The 19809-nt window shown below is 37.6% G+C and overlaps 1 long non-coding RNA gene across 1 annotated transcript in view; it reads right to left on the bottom strand.

Moving 5' to 3' along the window:
- Positions 1 to 19222, bottom strand: part of LOC107308961 — a 28400-nt gene extending 9178 nt beyond the window's left edge. The window contains exon 1 of the long non-coding RNA XR_004307037.1: positions 19184 to 19222. This is a non-coding gene — a long non-coding RNA (uncharacterized LOC107308961). The remainder of the gene's footprint in view (positions 1 to 19183) is intronic.
- Between the last annotated feature and the right edge of the window lie 587 nt (positions 19223 to 19809).

The following is a 19809-nucleotide window of genomic DNA, read 5'->3' as shown; positions in this document are numbered from 1 at the left end:
GTTTGAAGTGTGTGTTATTAAGATATCATGATTAATGACTTTCACTCCAGAGTTCATTTTATCTGGAAGATTAGCAAGACACAGGTCCTCAAGAAGAGCACAATAATTTAATTCTCTACTTCAGATACAGCAGCTTTCCAATTTAGGAAGCAATTAAGACTCATGTATGCTTTGTTCTCTGAAAATATTTAAGCAATTAAAGCCCTAAAACAAACGAAAATCCTTGCAGTAAAAATTGTTATATATCAAAAGGGAATCCTTAGCAGTTTGGGTTTTGTTTTCGCTTTTTTCCCCCTATTATTCTATACTTTCAAAGGAGGTGTAGTAGTTGCACAGACCCATTCACAGTTGGCTGGGCTGACAGCAGGAGCCTTGCTTAATTTGAGCTTTAATGGAACTTTAGAACTCAGATGAGAGTAAAATCTGGAATGATCACAAATATCATTTTAAGCCTTTCCCACCTCCTCAGAAGGGCCACTGTGACAAAGCACAGGAGGATGGAAACAAAGCTGTTGTATTAAACTATTAAAGCAGGTAAGCTGAGCTAGGACTAATCTTGCAAAACTTTGGCTTTTCTGAAAATGCAGAAAGCTGTGCTGAGCTGTGTGCAAACCTAAAGGTTTGGAGCTTGAGAGCTTTAGGTTCTTAGCATTTTAGCATGCATCCAGCTGTAAGTCCTGTCACAGTAGAAGCTGTTTTCAGAGATGCAAAAAGGATTTCTAAAAGGCAGTAGTGGGTCTCCAAGTAGCAGCGCACTTCTGACTCTCAGGGCAATGGGTAAAAGAACAGTGCTGTGTAGATGAGCAGTTCCTATCCCAGTGAGAAAAACAAAGCAAGTACTCTCAGTGACCTTTATCTCTGTAGCTATCATACATCCTTGGAATAATGGTACACACTGACTGGTGTTCTACAGCCTCCAGTGGTTTCGCAGCAAGTCAACAGAGTTACCAAGAATTACTGTGACAACAAAAAGTGCGATTCAGCCAATATTTGTGAAGAAGAGATGTAAGAATCAGTGAAACAAAGCCTGATGCTCTTGTTGCCATTTTCTACTTGGTTATTTCAGTTTCCAAAAGTCAAGTAAAACATTACTTGCTTAGACGTGAGTGCAACACTCTGAAGAATTTTACATTGGAAAAATAGCAGTCTTAAAAGTGAACTAGCTAAGACGTCTACAGAGAGCCTTTTTCAGTTTCATTATGACAGAAATCTTGGAAGTTTTGCGGAAGACAAATGAAGTGTCTAATTTTCCTCTTGTTCCTCTCAAAATAATTTCCTCCATAGCCAATTTGAGCAGAAAGCAAGCAATCAAAGATGATGTAGAAAAAGGACTGTCAAATACCTTCAAAACTTACTGCTGTTTGCTTTCTCTTCTTTAACATTTGAGCAATGAAGGGATTCCCCTCTGTCGGGGAAAATCTTCATCAACCCCATTGTAGCAGCTTTCTGGTACCTATATGTATCAGCAGGAGCTGAGCACGAGCCCTATGAGAAATTCTCAATTGCTGTCATTTGTAGCAAATTTCACCCAGGGTTTGTTACTGCTCCCTCAGGCATCTGCCTGAATTTTCTTAGCCTCAAAACATTTCCACACCTTTCCACTTACAGACCCAGTCCCTTTGCCAGAAGTTGAGCAGGGGCCATCATGCAGAGACAAGGCCAGCTCTGGGGGCAAGTTTTCAGTACTTTAGAGGCTGCTGCATGTGTTTGGTTCAGAGAAACCACTGTGATCATACAGGGCTGCCATTCTGTGGTCAGGCCAGGCTGAGACTGGAAGGCTTAAGCTGAGCCACCTCCTTTGCCCCCTCTCTCAATGGTAATGATGATCCAAGGATTAAATTCCCATGTCCCCACGAGCCCTTCCCCCAGGGACAACCCAGGACTGCCTGTGCCTCCTGCCAAAGGATGAGTGGCCTAATGGGTGGCAGTTAACCCAGAAAGAAGTGGTCATACTGAGGAGCAGGTAGGGCCTCGTAGGGGCTGTAGCCCCACCATGTTCCTGCTCAGAGTGGGCCAGGCTCTGGTCTCTTTTTGGATCAGTGATGGGGGCTTGGGGAAGCCACTGAGAAGACTGAAGCATGACCTTTCAGGGTTTGTGAGAACAGTTATTTCTGTCTCTGCTCACCCCATCCTACCATGCAAGGCAGTTTTCCCCATGCACAGCAGTGTGCTGCCTCAGTCTTTTGCTTAGTCAGTTAATTCAAAGAACATCTTAAAGCTTCTTGAAAATGTCTTGAAAATAAGTAGCCATCCTTTCTAAGCATAGATCAGGTGATCCCTGGTTTAGTCCTTCTATCATTCAGCTTGCTGGAGCAGTACACATCATCCCCTACTACATGAAACTGATTAGATGCATCACCTAGTGGAAGACAATATGGATTCAAGAAAAGGGAAAGCTGAACTACTTCAGCGCTTCTTCACTTAGGCCTGAAGCATATTAAACTAAACAAACTTCAGTATGTGGGTAGGGAACTAGGCCAGAAGTCACACAGTGACAGCATAGTTGTACTGCTGGCTTCCTGTCTCACCTGCAAGTCCCTGAAGAGCTGTCTGTCTGTGTATTCCCATCTGCAAAGCAGAGATAATTCTCAACTGCCACTCTAAGAGTGGGTCAGTTTCTAGTAGCCAGTATTTGTTATGTTTTATACACTCATTTTATCTTATAATAACTGACAAGCTTTCAGAATTAATTACCAAACAATTAAGGTTTCCCTGAGTAGTGTACAGAGCTTCATTTTTACCTTCTTAGTAGCTTCAAATTAATAAAAAAGATACTAATGCATTCAAAACTGAGAAATAAGGAAGTCTGTGATTGACTGGGCAGAATTTTTCCACAGTTGGCATGAAGTATCTGAATCAATACGGTGCAAAATTTCTCTCACTTTTCTACAGCAGAAATAATGTTCAGAGTGCTCAGAATGTAACTTACTCAGAAGAAGCATTTGACAATGTAAAAGAACATTTCCTCCTCAAAGTTCACGTGGTAGGTTGACTAAAGCTCTCTGGGGGTTCCCCTTCCGCAGACTTCAAGCAGAAGAAATATTACCAGATATATCAGATCATCTGTTTTCTTCTATTCTATTCTGTCTGCAGACTGTCTAAGGTCCCCCAAGGTTCTTTTGGAGTGAAACTCCCCTTTGATACCCCAGAGTAGTGGTTGACAAGGTAAAAACCTCTGTTTTTACTTTTGCCTTATGGTGCACTCACAAATATTTCCCTCCAGATTTGTTCTGTTCTTATTAGCTAAGCATTTTATGACTTAATTCCTCAAGTGTCCTTACACCATAAAGCAAGCAAAGTTCATTGACTACATGTCTCAGTTTCAGCAGGGATGGAATTATTCTCTGGTATGATGCTATGTTAGTGGTTCCAAGAGAAAAACACCTCTGATAATACACCAGTGTCTATAGTTGCTGCTCGGCGGTGCTGTACAGAGTCAAGGCCATTTGCAGCAAAGGGTCCCAGAAGCTGGGAGTGAACAGAATTGAGACAGCTGACTTAAAATAGCCAAAGGGATATCCATACCATATGACAATATGCAGAAGAGCTTTTTAAGGAGACAGGAGTCCATCTCACTCTTTTCCACTGATCAGGGGGCTGGCTGAGCATTGGTTGGAGGCTGGTGAGCAATTGCTTGTGCACTGTTTGTTATATATAGTCATATATATGTACATATATATTGTCATAATTATTATCCTTTTCCTTTTCTCTTAGTAAATAGTTTTATCTCAACCAATAAGTTCTACTGTTTTTTTCTCCATTTCTCTCCCTCTTCCCACTGACAAGGGAAGAGTGAGCGAAAGATATTGTGGCGCTTAGCTACCTGCCAGATTAAAACACAACAGTGTATAAGCTCAGCCATTATACTCTTCTACAGATTTGATTTATCCTTCTCATCTTTTTTCCAGACTTCATTCATCTTGCTGAAAGTTCATGTGTGGTCTAAGCTCGCCATCTAGGCTCCTTAATGGAGAAACAGAAAAATTATTCATTTAATCCCTGTTCTAAAACTTCAGGGGATAAAATTACTCATGTTGAAAGGAGTTTTTCTACTATTTCACTTCTCTCTCTCTCTCTCTTAAAGAAGTATAGAAAACAACTTTATACCAAACAGTAGTGTGAGGAAAATCAGAGAGGATGAATTTCAGTCCCACTTACCAAACTCCTCCTCTCAAACAGCTGTTCTATTCCTCCACTCTCTAGCATTTTTGGACATTACAGAGGCTCCATGAGGAGCCTCAAGAAAGAGGAATTCTTGTCATGATATATAAAGCTTGACAGGCAGTGGATCCACAGAGCCAAAAAAATGGACTGGAAACATTACACCAACCTTTCTCCTGGAAAAGGTTAGTGTTGCTCACTTCTGCAAACTGCAGCATGTTTTGAAATAGGGGATATATTACTCCCAAGAACCTCTACCATCTCACAACTTCTCTGCACACACAAAAATTGAAGAAGACACTAAACCGCACTCTCAGAAAGAACATCCAAATTGCTATAATTCAAGATGCCACTTACATAACCCTGATATCTAACCCTGTAATGAGTTTATAGTTAACTACACATAGACATACATGCATACCTCCAGGGTACTGCATCAGTAACTATCGGCATGAGCTCTTCTTTGTGTGTAGAAATGACATGTAGTTACACACAGGGCCTAAGAAGACATAGCTTTTTCTTGCAGGAGACTCAAAGAATATCTTACCAGATCCAGGCACTGGGGGGGAGCAATTGGTCTTTCTTTACAATTTCCCATCCTTAAAAGGCATATATAATTGAGATAAAAATGGAAAAGCAACTAAGAGAGTTTTTTGATAGTTTCAGCTATTAACATGAACTATGTTTATAAAGTCTTCCAACTTCCCAAATAATTAGAGTTTCTAGTACTGTCAAGAGGCTTTACTGCTCTCATGATTCAAAATAATATACTTTTCTGATATTTTATGCATTATGACACAAAGTTCATATAGGATTCAGTGATGTTCCCTCTGAATAATAATAAGAATTTAATGTACAGAACAAGAGGACATTGCACAGCTCCTTGAGATCTCCTTCTGTGGCTCTAATAAGATTTACCGAATATTGCTCTGTAGCATTATGTTCTTTGCTATTGTATTCCTTAGTGATTACTTTCTCTGTAATTTTCGGTTGCAGGCAAGTGGGAAAAAAGGAAACTGCTCTTTGATACCAATTTCAAACTGTTCTGAGATCAACCTTATGCATAGAATGATATCTCAGTACAGTCATTACATTATTAAAAGCAAACAGAAAGGAACTGATTTGTGAGGTGTTGTCAAAGTCCATCTAATGTGCTTAGGAATCACTGACTGCAATGAAAGTGATAGAAATTTGAAGAAGCATCTAACAGTAACTTTTTGCATTAAGAGATAGTCACAGTGTGCTCCAAGAGCTGTGAACCTAGATCCTGGGGATCCTGGGGACCTCCTCAGTCTGCTGAGACTGAAATCTGCAACCCACAACTTCCCAAACCACAAGTTCTTCATTCCATATGTTATAACCAGGCTAAAATTTAGCCAGTCTTTAGAACAGAGGGCAATTTTGACCTCATAGCCCGTAGATGAATCACCATGAGACGCTGGGATCAAGGTCTTAGGACTCTGCTCCAGGGTCTACTTACACATCATGGATTAAAACATCAGTGGACAAAATGTACAAATGATTTTGGCAGCAGGGACTAGAGGCCACTGAAGCAGCCAGGAGAAAAAAGCATCCCTCTGAAGCCTGGTCCTAACCACAGCCCTTCCAGTCTTTTCAGATGTGTTTAGCTCTTGCACTAAAGAACTTCACTAGCCTCCACAGTGCCGGAATGATTTCATAGAGTATTTTTTTAATCCCTTTTTCAAGTAAATGAACACAAAGACCTAAAGATAGGTTTTAAATTACTGTCTCTACCACACACAGTTGTGGAGGATGTGAAATCTCCTGGGAGTTTGATCTGTGTTAATTAAATCAGAAAAAAAAAAAAATCTCCATAAGGTCTAAAGCATGCTTAATGAATTAGCATGGAGGCCCTGTTGAGCAAAAGCCTTTTAAACTCCCGTGAAACAAATCAACTCACATTTTATTATTATCCACTTAACAAATTTAATCTGTCACTTTATATCATGTGAAACCACAGCTTTTCATAAATGCTAATTAAAACCATTAAAAATGGAAATCTTCTAAGAGGCTTATGCAAAGTGTGAATATTGATGCAAAAAGATAGGTCTATTTGTCCTTATGAATGAAAGATAGTACTTCTGTTATAGCAAGCCGTACTTGAGAAAAATAATCTTCTGGGAGTAAGCATGGGTGTCTAAATAAATTTAAGACATAGAGGTGCTTCAGTAAGCACCTCTTAAAGGAAACTGCCATTGTCATGGGGTAACATCAATTTTAAGGAATGTCATTCTACTTGAACCACAAAAGAAATAATAATAATAAAACAAATTGAAATGAAAAATTAGTGCCTTCTGACTTGAATCCTTGGCATCCATACATATTGAAGCCAGTTTAGGGATCATTTTGACCTGACAGTTATTAATGTACAGGAATAAAAAACAGCAGAACTGAATTTGGTAGAGCTCACGGTACACCAAACTGAGTAATGCTGCCAGCAAGGCTTAGAATTCACATTAAGTACATCCTTTCCTTAGCAATTACTTTTACTCTGCCAATTTTTTTTGCCAACAACACATTGAGGAACCCAAGCTGCAGTAGCCCAAGCCAAATATGGTAGTAATTACTACCAGATTTTCTTTAGTAGATTCTAAGCAGGATGACAGTTTATTAGGAATAAGAAAAACTAAAAAATAAAAAAATAAAAATAAAAAACAATCATAGTTTAAAAAACTACTTGAAGATTTAAAGAAGCCTTTAAATCCTTTTTTACTTTGCACTTTCTTTGGACTTTTACTGTTTGCATTGAGACCTTTTTTATTTCTTTCCTAAAGATATCTTCAGATCAATTCATTTTCCAACACTTCAGCATACATCAAAAACAACACTGAAGCCTCCTCCTACAAAAGAACTGAAAAATACATCTGGAAGGGCCATCAGGAAATCCTTTCATTGATTCCCCAGATATACTCTGTGATAAACTATACCCATATAATTCCTTATGGCTGTTCATACAGTAACATTGATGGAAATTCCTTCACAGACAACAAGACTCTCCTCAGAAGCAGCATGTACAGATTCTGACATAAACTCAGCTGATACTGTTATCTGTTTAGTGTTATCTGCCACACCAGAAATCACTTCTATTTATGTTTATATTTATTTCATATTTATATTTAATTTCTATCTAGAAGTAAATATGCATAAGTATTTAACTATACATCTTTTATAAAATGTATTCAATGAACTCTCTGTTTCTGTTTATAACATAAGATACTTTTGCATATTTAATTTCATTAGACAAATATATCTCATTATTAGAAATAGTATGTGCTTTTTAAGTGCTGCCTACTGAGTTTTTAATATGACTGTTTTATTATACTTTCAACCATTCTAGTTTTCAAGATGTGCAGACTTCCAAACAATGCTATTCAGCTCCAAACAACGTTTGCTGTCTAACAAGAACTTACAATATCACATGCCAACAATATTAAAGTAATTAGCTACGTTTACAAAAAGGGGATAGCACCTGTTACTGGTAAATGCAATGGTATTTCATTCAATTGAGGAAATTCAAGACAGATCTGAGTCATTCTCACTCACATGATGTTCAAGTGCCTACACGCAAAAAAAATAACATACACAACTTTTTACTCCTGAGACTTCATATCTCAAATGTCTTAGATTAATGATCTCACTTAGGTTTCAGTTTAGTTAACATAATACTCTGAAAATGAAATTTTGCAAAGATGGGATCATATCCTCATATCTGTTTCAAGAGACATTAAGTTGGCTCAGCCATTCCAGCAAGGGATTTTTCCTAGGATTGCTACAGGTAAATATCTGCAATTGCAAAAAATGGTTCTTAATGAATCAGCCAACATTAAGGCAGGGAGGAGAAATGACAACAAGTCACCTTTGTCGCATCTCTCCGATTCCGTGTTAGAAACTCTTAAGACAATTGAGGAGACAGAAAAAATCATGGCAGTAAACCAGATTTATTTAAAAGGGGAGAAAAATGAGTTGTTTCTGATAGGTCAGTAGCTGAATCCTCTCTTATTTTCAGCAGAAAAATAAGAAAAGAAAAAGAAAACATTTTTTTGCCTTCCAGATTTATATATATATATATAAAAAACAATGTAACTGTGGTTAGAAGGAAAAACTGGTCAGATAAAAACATAGATGTTGACCTTAAGCACTCATGATAGAACAAAACTGTCATGGATTATTTAAATTACTATCAAGAGCTCAGATGGGGATATCTGATCACCAAAAGTCGTTTTAATTGGGTTACAGCATCCACAGCACTGAAAAAAAAGCAGCATTGATTTTTACATTTCAACATCAGTCAACGTTGGAAGGGATCTCAAGAGATCATCAGGCCCAATGTTTCATCTGACAGGGAGCCTAGGTGGGATTATCCAGCACATTGTCCAATCACATCTTGAAAACCACTTGTGCTAAGGAGGCACATGCGGTGTGTTCAGAACTTAGTGAATAGACTGAGAATTTAGATAACTATTCAACAATACATGTAAAAGTATAAAGAATAAAAAGACCATCATGTATTGTTAAAAAAGAGTATGACATGCAAGTGACAGCCTGAGGACTTTATCCACATTTATATCTTGGCAAACATTGGAATGTGAAACCAAAATTAAATGGTAAGATTAAAATCTACTATATGTAAGATAAACTTGTTTTGTGTAAATGCTCATAGTTTATCACATAACTATTTTTACATGTCCATCAGGCAGCAGCTTTGCATTTAATAAATACATTTTTCTGTAGATATCAGTGCCAGATATTGTGTCTTTCACTTTTTTATCCTGTCCTTTTATTTTCTTATCATCAAGCAGCCTTAGTCACTAAGAACTTGACATCCTATTTTTTAACATATGCTCAGATAAATAGAGCAAACTGAGAAACTTTCTGAGTTGGACAACAGAAGTTAGATGGAAAGGGTCACAAAGATCCTATGAGTCATTTGGATGTGACACAGACATAATCTTATGGAAAAAGCTGCTGAGAAAAATTGTGGTCAAGGTACAAGAAAATAGTCTAGAGCAAGGGGGGTGAAAGGATATCATTTTAGAATTTAAATATATGAAATTAAGAGCATCTTTTAGATGTGGCAAATATATATATATATATTTTTTATTTTTTATTTTTATTTTTTTTTAACTGGCTTTTTAGCATCCATTTTTACCATAACATCTCCTCCTAACAAAAGGACAGGTAAGTACACTCCTCCTTCACTCTTAGGCCACGAAGAGAAATTTCCTAATCACTGAGAGCAAGCCAAAAGAGGAAAAGAGGATTTGTGATACTTCTCACCCAAATCTACTTTCAGTAGGGAGCTAAGCATCCAGCATTGCATACATATGTAGATATGTATGTGTATATTGTGCGCACAGGCACATGCATTTTCTACATGTGGTTATGCTCCAGGCACTGTAGTCTGCATTACAGATGGGGCAACAATGAACAAGGAGTATACTTAGTGTACACACATGCAGAACGACCACATATAGTACAATCTCAGTGCACGCTGCCAAAGCCATGTCTATCTCCTCCATGGGAAGGCCAAGAAGCCTTTGGATACATCATAGACTTATCGTTTACATGCACCAACTCCTAGACTCACTTGGGAAGAAGGAACTGGAAGAAAAGCAATATGTTGAAAGAATATAGATCCCCCTTTTCTTATATACTAAAAATACATAGTGACATTTGAAAGGAGGAAGTGTGTTCCAAATATAGATGTGGGAGATTTCAGTATTGTCATTCTGTGTTGCTAAAATTTTGATAGAACAACTGAACAATTGTTCCATACATACAAAACTATTACCAGCAACTGAGCACTTACAGGATGCTGCAGAATTTTTAGCCTCTCAGGGCATGATTTTGATGCCTTTATTCATGCTTAACAGAGCTTTACTTCATGAGTAGCTCCCCCTTATGTCAGTGGTAGTGCTCAAGTGATGTGCACAAACATATTCTAATATTAGGCATTTTATTTTTTATAGTTTTATTTCTCTTTCATAATGTAAGTAAATATAAGTACATCCTTAAATTATTGGAGTTTATTTTAGAATAATTTTTCTTTCAAGGATAAGTGGACCAAAATAAGCACTGATATATATATAAGCATAGTAAAATAATAAAAGTGTTACTTCAAATCTCACATCTCTCATGAGAAGATAATGACTGCAGATGAACTGGGAAGCCAAGACCTTTCTACTAATTCTAATTACGAACAGGAAAAAAAATACTTGTTAACTGCATTGGAAAACATAATGAAAATGAAAGAAAAAAAAATAAATTAATGAGAGTAACTCGAGTATTTTGTGATAAATTATTAAAAAAATCAACTATTGTGTGAAACTCAGTTCTATAAACACTGTAACACACACACAGGCTCCTTGCCTCCTTCAGATTCATAGAATCTGAATGCCAGTAAAATGTCCAGGTTGCTTTTTTTTTCCCCTTTTTTAAACCCAAAGAATGAATGGAAAAACCAGGACGTGATTACCTCCTCGGTGTCAGAAATTTTAGAGAGCACACTGACATATTTTTTTCTCTCTCTTTCACCTAGCTCCGATTTACTTGTCTTGAGAATATTCTGACTGCCTGTCAAAGAGCTTTTGTGCTGCCTTGCACACAGGACAGCTATTCTAATTAGAAACTAAACTTCCGGACTTGTCACTGTGCCATTCCACAATTCTGACCAAAGCAAGCAATGATGTAGCAACTTTATGTCCAACACCATTATACCTACGTCTTGCAACTGAGAGACGAAAAGTAAGTGTTCTAGAGCCCATACGCCTGTGAAACTATTTAGTTTACAACAGTTTCTACATTGTTTTATAAATCCCACACCAGATTTAAAAAGCGAAAACAAAACAACAAAAGTAACAGCTTTGCAATTAAGGCCAATAAACTTCTTTTGCCTCCACACACTGAGTTTTACATGGCTGGAAATCTTTCCAGCAGAAAAGCTCAGCTGCCACAACCTGGCTGTGCAATGAAACACCCTCTCCTGCAGCTCTTCCCTTTGTCCTCTCGCAGCAACTCCAGAACTGCACAGCTGGAGCACAGATGAGAAGCTGACTCACACTGGAGCATCAGCCAGCACTAACAACTGATGGGTGCTGCACTTGCACACACTGCTCCAACAGTGATTTTTGGCAGCAAGCATCAAAGAATATGACTCAGCCAAAAAGACAGACTTCTCTCTCAGTGTCTCAGCTCTGTCCTTGTGAACTACAACAATACTACAATAAGGGCGGTGTTATTTAACACATAACAGTGAATTTCAAGGCATTTTCATAAAACAGGTAACACCCTGATCACTAATGTCACACTCCCCCTTAACATTCATGTTTTCTCATCTCGTTAACCTTTTGAACTACAATACAAAGCATTTCATGGCAACGAAAGGTATTTTCCTGTTCGTCCAACAAAATGACCCCCAGCCAGTTCAGACCATCTTGGGGCACTGCTGTAGTATAAAGGCATAAATATCTTAGTTCTCACAGCTAGCTGCAGTGAACTTAGGTTTCTCTCTCTCTTTTCTTTTTTTTTTTCTTTTCTTTTTCCTAATGAGTAATAGATTTTAATCAGGAGTATCTGCTTTCTATTTCCTTAAGAAATATTCTGAAAAACGTTACCTTCAGTAATGCTGCAGGCACATGATTTGCTGTGTATTTTCTGTATTGGCTTTTCAGACACAGAGCATGTTCTCCTTCAGTTCTGTATAGTATTGTGTCCCTCTTCAGACAAGGTCATGCTATATAAACCGATGTCACTTCCTCTTTTTCACAGAAAACCTATTTCCCATTTATTAAACAGAAATCTTAAGCTGTTACCAATGTAAAAGCATAAATATTTTGGCTACAGTCACTCTCTCAGAGAAATTTCAGGATATTGCTTAAAAATAAAACAATAGGTGTTTCTACAATGCTGTTCTTCTATCACAGTCTTAGGGAGGAGGCCCTGAAAAGTAGCAGTGTTCAATATTGAGTATGATAAAAATTAAAATACACATTCAGACTAAGGAATACCAATAGTACTCAACACCAAACATTGAATGAAAAAGGGTAAAACTCACTGATGAACCTTTTCCTTGTAAAGACAACTACATTCAGGCCAAAAATATAAATAAAAATAATTGCTGTATATAATATTTTAACATTGTCTTAAATTATGTGCATAATTCAACTCTTTATCCATTCAAAGTGTTCCAGTAAATCTGTGTACAGTTTGTGTTATATTTTACATACCAAAATATTTTCTAGTACAATTGTGAGTATACTTAACAGGTGTTGTGATGCCTGAAATGAGACAGTAACATGTGGCATTTCACTGCTAACCACCCCAATACAAATAATATTCCCTGCTCTGAAAACAGTTCTGAGTCCAATTTTATTTTAATTTCAGTTGTTGCTTAATTGTATATTTAAATTATTTTTTGTCTGAGTTAGATGTTATTCTCACGGATTCACCTTTAGGGAAACTTTAAGAAACTTTGTGTGCCAAATCTCATTTCTTCATTAATATTACATTTACAATACATGAAAATTGCATTTCTGAGTGGAAAAAGTACTGTTCACTTCACAGAGATTTCTAAACCATTTTTCTGAGCTCAAAGCAAAGTTATGATGCATACGTTTGTTTTCTGTGGGCATGTTCAATTTTTCTATACAAAATGTTATTCCAGACAGAATTTTCAGGGCTTTTATGCCTTTGTTTAGAATTTTAAGATGCCCTTTAACTAATTCAAGATGTTAGATGAATATTTTGGAAGTTCATGCAAGTATCAGGTACAGTTTGATCAGTACTAATTAGTATCTGTGAGATACATCTGACACATGAGAAAATTTCTGGATACACTATGCAAGAGTCTGCCGTGAGCAGGGAATTCAGCACTCTCTATGATTTTAGAGTCACTACTGCATGCACACAAGAAGTATCTGTCCAGGAAACCCTCTGCTTAAGTGCTCCTATTGTTCCCTTAAACAAAGATCAACATTTATGTTTTGACATTTCTCACACTTAATGACATCTTGTAAATCCGAAGGCTGTAAGTACATAAGCACAGTGATTAGCAGTTTTGGTTTCTGAATGTTTTACAATAACAAGTTTGCCTACTAGTTTGCCTGAGTTTTGCCAACAACGTACAATAGGTCTGTATGCACACTGATGGTTTACAAAGTTTTGGCACTCTGGAGGAAAGAATCATAGAATCATAGAATCACCAAGGTTAGAAAAGACCTAAAAGATCATCCAGTCCAACCGTTCACCTATTGCTAATAGCTCTTACTAAACAAAAAAATGAGCAGCTCTTCTGCTGGCCATCCAGGCCCAGTCTGGTTATCCCAAATGTATCTGTGACCACTTGGGTTCCCTTCACCTCAGCTGAGGCCACGTTGCCATCTTAACATTAGACATAACAAAATCTGTCTGAAGGTGTGTTACCAACCCCCATGATGCCGCTTTAGCTATTTTCCACCCACACTACCCTTCTTTGCACTCCTACAGTTTCATTATATTGCTTCACCTGAAATTCCCAGGTTAGATGCCCCGCTCCCCACCCACACACAAATGCTGTTCAGTCTGCCCTTCTGCTTGCAGAATCTTGTGAAGAACCTTTAAAGGAAAACATTCAGAATAAAAATCTCCCTTTCCCATACTTCATGTTTGACTCCAAAGTCCTCGTGCCATGTAAGCTATCAAGGGAAGCTGAAGAGTAGTAATAGCAAACAGTGGAAATGCAGGTCACTGTTAATAATGCTGAATTTTCTTCTTCTTAGTAATTTCTGTAATTTCTTTGTTCTTTGTGTCCAATCCTTCATTCAACAACAAAAGAAAAATCTTCTGAGCCTATAGAGATGAACCCTTCAGCCTGTAACATTCCATACTCTGGTGTTATAGATGCTTGCAGAGCATCCTCTAAGATCCAGAGGCTCTGACCCCTCTTCTTATACTCCAGAATAATTTGATTGAATCAACAGTCAAAATGAAGTAGAAAGAAGAAACATTACTGGCATTTTAGTTACTATCTATTTCATTATAGGAAGTATTTCTATGCTTCCCTACTCTGCTTAACTGGTTACTTCCTCTTTATTCAATATGACTAATTTATAAACCGATAAAAACCTAGTTCTTGTTAGAAACTCCCAGTAGGTGCTGTTGCAGCAAATGCTGGAGTTTAACTGCTGAGTCACTGTGTCATCTGATAGTACCAAAAACAACTTCTAAATTTACAAGTTTATGTCAAAATTAAAACAAGATCACAAGATGATAGTAAAATTCCTTGTTCTGGGTTCCCACTGTCAGATAAGAATCATAAAATCTTAGGATTAAGGAAAGCTGCTGCAGTTCTTTATAATGGAGCAGCATGTTCAGCCCAATGGAGAGCATGAGATTTCTACCCAGCACTCAGCAGGAGTGCATATCACTATCCCCCATTAAGAGTTCTTATTCTAGTCCTATACTAGCCCTAACCTTACAAAGAAGAAGCCTTCTATTCTTCATATTCCTCAACTGACAAATTTTCTATGTAAAGAATTATCAAAGGTTGTGCAATATTTTATAACACTGCTTTTATTAGAGCTCTGTGGAGAGAAACATTAATTTATTTAAAAATCTAAAACAAATGCATAACAGTGACAGAAAATAGGAAGATGGAAACAAATAAAATAAAGTGAGATAAAATAAATAGAATATATTTGCCAAAGTAAGGAGATAACCAAGGTACTTATGGCCTCTATCTCTCACAAAATAGCTGTAAGAACATAGAAACTCAGTACTGATGCTTCCGGATGGGTACTGCCAAAGCTGCATCCTCAGGAAGATGTATGGAATGTAACCTAGCATAGGCTTTCACCCAGTTCATCCTACTGATTCTCTAGTCAGGGAATAAAGAGATGCAGAAATATAACCTGCAACACTTAGGCATTGGCAGTAGTACATAGCAATCCCCAGTGGCTAAATGCTTGCCTTATGCAGATTCATTGTCACATTTTTGCAGCAATGAAATTAGTCCAATGCCCATTATAAGTAGATCAGTGTCATAAATGCTTCCTATTAAAATGTATGGCTATGTATACTTCCTCCTATACAAGATCTCCGTTGGATGCATGCTATCCAAACACACAAGTTATATAAACCTAGAAAAGAAGGAACCATGCTCTATGGGAAGAATTACTCACTGTTTATTGAGGCAATTCTATCTTTGGTCTTATATAAATAAGGAACTTTTTCATGAAAAAGTATAAATTACGCCACAATCAAAAAGTTATTTTTTTCTTTGTGGTAAATAGCTACAGCTCACTCTATAACAGGAAGCATAATTACTCCTTAAAGGTCAAAAGGAAAGACTGTTGGATGAGTTATTCTGAGACATGTTGTGTTATTCTGGCTTGTAATTGTATTCATCAGGCTTATCATATGACAAGCCTACTTTCAAATTCCCAAAGAATTCATGAAATTCATGAAATTGAACTATAGTTGCATCCCTCCCCACTGGAAATAGCAGGATCCAGCCTGGACTTCTGGATTCAAAGAGCATTTTAGGAATTGGAAGAGATTTCAGAACAAACCACTGCTGCAGTTCACATTAGTCCAGGAGAGCACAGCCAGCTTCCATTTCTAAATCCCAGTCAGCCACTAGAGGGAACACTCGCATACTGGAATTATTAACGTGGGAAAATCAAATGTTTGCATGTTGTTGTTTGCTTAAACCGTTTTTAGAATTATTTTGTCAAAATTCTCACCCACACAGTGTTTATGAGATGTGTACTACTCAGCCACTGCAGGAGAGAAAGTAGAATACTAAAGTTTAAGTGAAAGTTACACATTGGGAATTACTGGTTGTCTGAAGCAGTATTTGAAACCCCATTCCTCTATTTTCTTTCAGATCTGCAAAAAAAGTCTGTGTCACAGATCTGTTTGAAAATAAATCTGAGAACTTTTCAACAAAAATAATCTAACGTTAACTGCTGACTCACTGAAGAATCCCCTTTTGCAGAAATGAAAAAGGTATTTGATTTCAGTAAGTTCCCAATTTCAACTTCCATGAATCTCCAGGCAGAGGAAAAGTGTGAATTACAATAAAGGAGAAGCAGTTCTGCACTCCTTTCCATCTTTCTTATGCTAAAGGTGAGAGATACATCCAAGAAGCTATCAGACAATACAGTTAGTCTGTTCTTCAGAAGCTGTTTCAGTTTGCATGAACAATTGTGCATGCTGACAGAAGCAGGGTTTTTTTCTCTTCTGAGGTGAATGTACTACATAGAGGCATATGTACCATTTTTAAACCTCTTGCTCTGAAAACTGTCCAAAGTATCTGGTTTTATTCTAAGGCAAAATGGGACTTTTTAATGCAAGAAATTACCATATAATGTAAAATCTTTGCCCCGTTCACATCCACTTTTCCTCACAGATGTCTCAAACAACACCATGTAATTATTTTTAATCTTCTCAGAAGTATGCCTATAGAAATACAAGAATTAGGCAACTGTAGACATTCTGCCTGTAGCTGATCTTTCTCTCCTTTAACTTAAGAAGTGCAGTATTTTAAATCTCAGGTTGTCTGGCTTACAGTTCCAGCTGGACAGCTCACTGACTGAGATGCTAAAAGGTAAGGAAATCTACTGCTATTTGAGGATTTGCTTCTAAGTTGCAAAAAGTTTTACACAGCAAGATCAGTATCTTCCATAGACATGGAACAAATCCCTTCAGAGATTAATAGCATGCAGAGTGTTAAATGTCTGTTATGTTGTTAAATGTTGTTGATGGAGTTTTATGAATACTAATTTAAGGTATTAAAAGAATTTCCATGAAATAATTAATAAATAATATGGTAATCAAAAAATACAGATAAGATGCAATTAAGAAAATATTGCTATGTGTTCTGAGGAATTAATATTTAACAAGAGTTTTGACATGTAAAGGACCAAATGAGGCAGTTAAATAATGAAAAAAAAAAAAAAAAAAGAGACAGGGTATTTTTGAAAATTAAAATGCAATAAAAATAAAAACAGAAATAGGGATGGGTGAGGATCCACAGGATCATCTGTATATCAAGGAAAAGACTATTTTACGATTAGTTTCAAGAACCATTCATAGTAAGAGTTTGTAGGAGAAAAATACTTCACAAACCCATGAGGTGGCAGCAAATTCCTTCTTAGCAGGAGCTGAGAATTGGTGCTAACTCAGTTTTCTTTTGCACAAAGTTGTTTTCTCAGAACCTTCAGTAGCTTCCCTCCATTGTCCAATTGACTCAAAAAGTTTTTATGTACTGACAGCATATAAATTTGTCTAGATAATAAATATTATTCCTTATATCAGATGCTTCAATAAAGGCCAAATGTCATTTACACAGATCCTCAGGAAGAAAAAAGTATATCTCATGCACTGAAAGGACAAAATGTGTCACACTATGAGCTGACTGGTAACTTCTTTTCATTACCAATCAACTGATCTGGCTTTTGAATGAGCAAAACAAACAACATGGCTTATTCAGATGTGCAGTGTGATAAAATCCCCTTCTAGTAATGCTGCTGAGCTTCTAGATCAGTAACATTAATACTAAGTCTCAATAGAATGAACATACTAGCAAAAAGCATGAAAAAATGTTATTTTTCATAGTCACATTGATTGCTAAGAAATTGCTCCATCTGTGCACTAGAGACATTCACAATCAGAAAAGAAGAAGCTATAATGTACATAAAACATAACCATTGATTCTACAATGTTAGTACCGCAATATATTATCTGTGGTGATGACAAGTCTGTAATAGTTCGATCTACAAGTCCTGTCATTTTAAACGTGCCTGATGCTGGAAACAAGTTACTTCAGACTTGGGTTTCCCCAGATATATGTAATCTTTCTGCACCAAAAACATGTCCAGGCAAAGTAGGAGGTACTGTACATCCATCAAAGACGTCAAGGCACTCTGATCAGGCAGAAATCCCAGACAAGGCTACTCTTCATGTGCATCTCTGGAACATGTACATTTAACCCAGCATTTTGCAAAAGGTTTGATTCACTGAATCTATATTTCACAGAGTTCTACAATTGCAGAACATACCATGCCTGTTGAATCTATGGAAAAGCTAGACTGTGGGACCCATTGTACAAAATGCCACATTAATAAAACAAACAAATAAAAAAGTTACAGTTAAGCACACATAGTGATCATTTTAATTGTATTCATAGCATAGACACATGTGTAAGTACATTACTGGAGTCTGTATATAGCAGTTCTTGCTTACTCTCTCAGCTAATTTCATAAAATCATAGAATCATAGAACATCTTAGGTTGAAAGGGATCTTAAAGATGATGTATTTTCAATCCTCTGACATGCCCAGAGCCCCTGCTGAACCTGGTCAGGAATGTCTCCAGGGATGGGGCATTTGCAACCTGTTCTAGCACCTCACTACCCTCTGAGTATTAAATTACTTCCTAACATTTAACCTAAATCTCTTTTAGTTTAAAGCCATTCCCTCTTGTTCTGTCACTGTTGGACTGTGTAAAAAGTTAGCCCTCTCTTGCTTTGTTGCTCTTGCTTGTAAGCTCCTTTCAAGTACTGGAAGGCTGCAATGGTCTCGCAGAGCCTTCTCCAAGATAAGCAAGCCCAACTCCCTCTATCTTTTTTCACAGGAGAGGTGCTCCAGACCTTTGATCATCTCTCCTCTCCACTCACCCTAACAGTTTCACATCTGTCCTGTACTGTGGGCCCCCTGCTTGGACGTACTATTACAGATGCAGCCTCAAGAGGGCAGAGTAGAGGGAGACAATCACCTCCCTCATCCCGCTGGGCAGTCCACTTTTGATGCAGATCAGGACATTATTGGTTTCCCGGACAGCAAGCACCCTCTGCTGGCTCATGTCCAGCTTTTCATCCATCAAGACCCTCAAGTCCTTCTTTGCAAGGCTGCTCTCCATGAGTTTTTTCTCCCAGTCTGTACTCATATCTGGGATTGCTTCGACCCAAATACAGCACCTTGCATTTGACCTTGTTAAACCTCATTTGATTCTCATGCACTTACTTTCTGAGTTTGCCCAGGTCCCTCTGGATGGCATCCCTCTCCTCTACTGTGTCAACTACATCACTCAGCTTGGTGACATCAACAGAGGCTACACCCAGTCCCATTGACTGTGTAATAAAGATGTGGAAGGTCAGCAGTTCCAAGGTAGACCCCTTAGTGACACTTCTTGTGACCAGCCTCCACCTGGACATAGAGTTGTTGACAACCCTCAGTTTTCAAACACAGATGCACAGATGCCTTTTATTGTCTTTATCTCAGCCCAAAATTTTACAAATCAAGCTATGCCATAACTTTTCAGCTTGTGAAATATAGCATGAAGGATGATGTACATTTTGGAATTCTTGGCCCATCATCAAACTGAGGAAATGAGCAACTTGAAAAAATGTGCAATGGGAAGGCAGCCTTCTTTGGATTCTGAACTGGATCTGAACTACACCACACTGTCTTATGCTCTGAGGAAGTAACAGCTACAAACATAACAAATGTCACATTTTCCTTGACTGTGAAGGAGGGAGTGGGGTTGAATGTGTTGCTTCCTAACTTCCTTGCAGGTGTTTCCTTTAGGCCTCTCCTAGTTCAGTTATTACACAGCCCAGAAGGCACCTTTTTCCCTATTCCTGCTTCCA

The sequence above is a fragment of the Coturnix japonica genome, chromosome 1 (genome assembly GCF_001577835.2).
Source record: "Coturnix japonica isolate 7356 chromosome 1, Coturnix japonica 2.1, whole genome shotgun sequence".
In the NCBI taxonomy this organism is placed as follows: Eukaryota; Metazoa; Chordata; class Aves; order Galliformes; family Phasianidae; genus Coturnix; species Coturnix japonica.
Note: the sequence above shows the minus strand (reverse complement) of the source record. Positions and strands in the feature narration are given on the sequence as shown.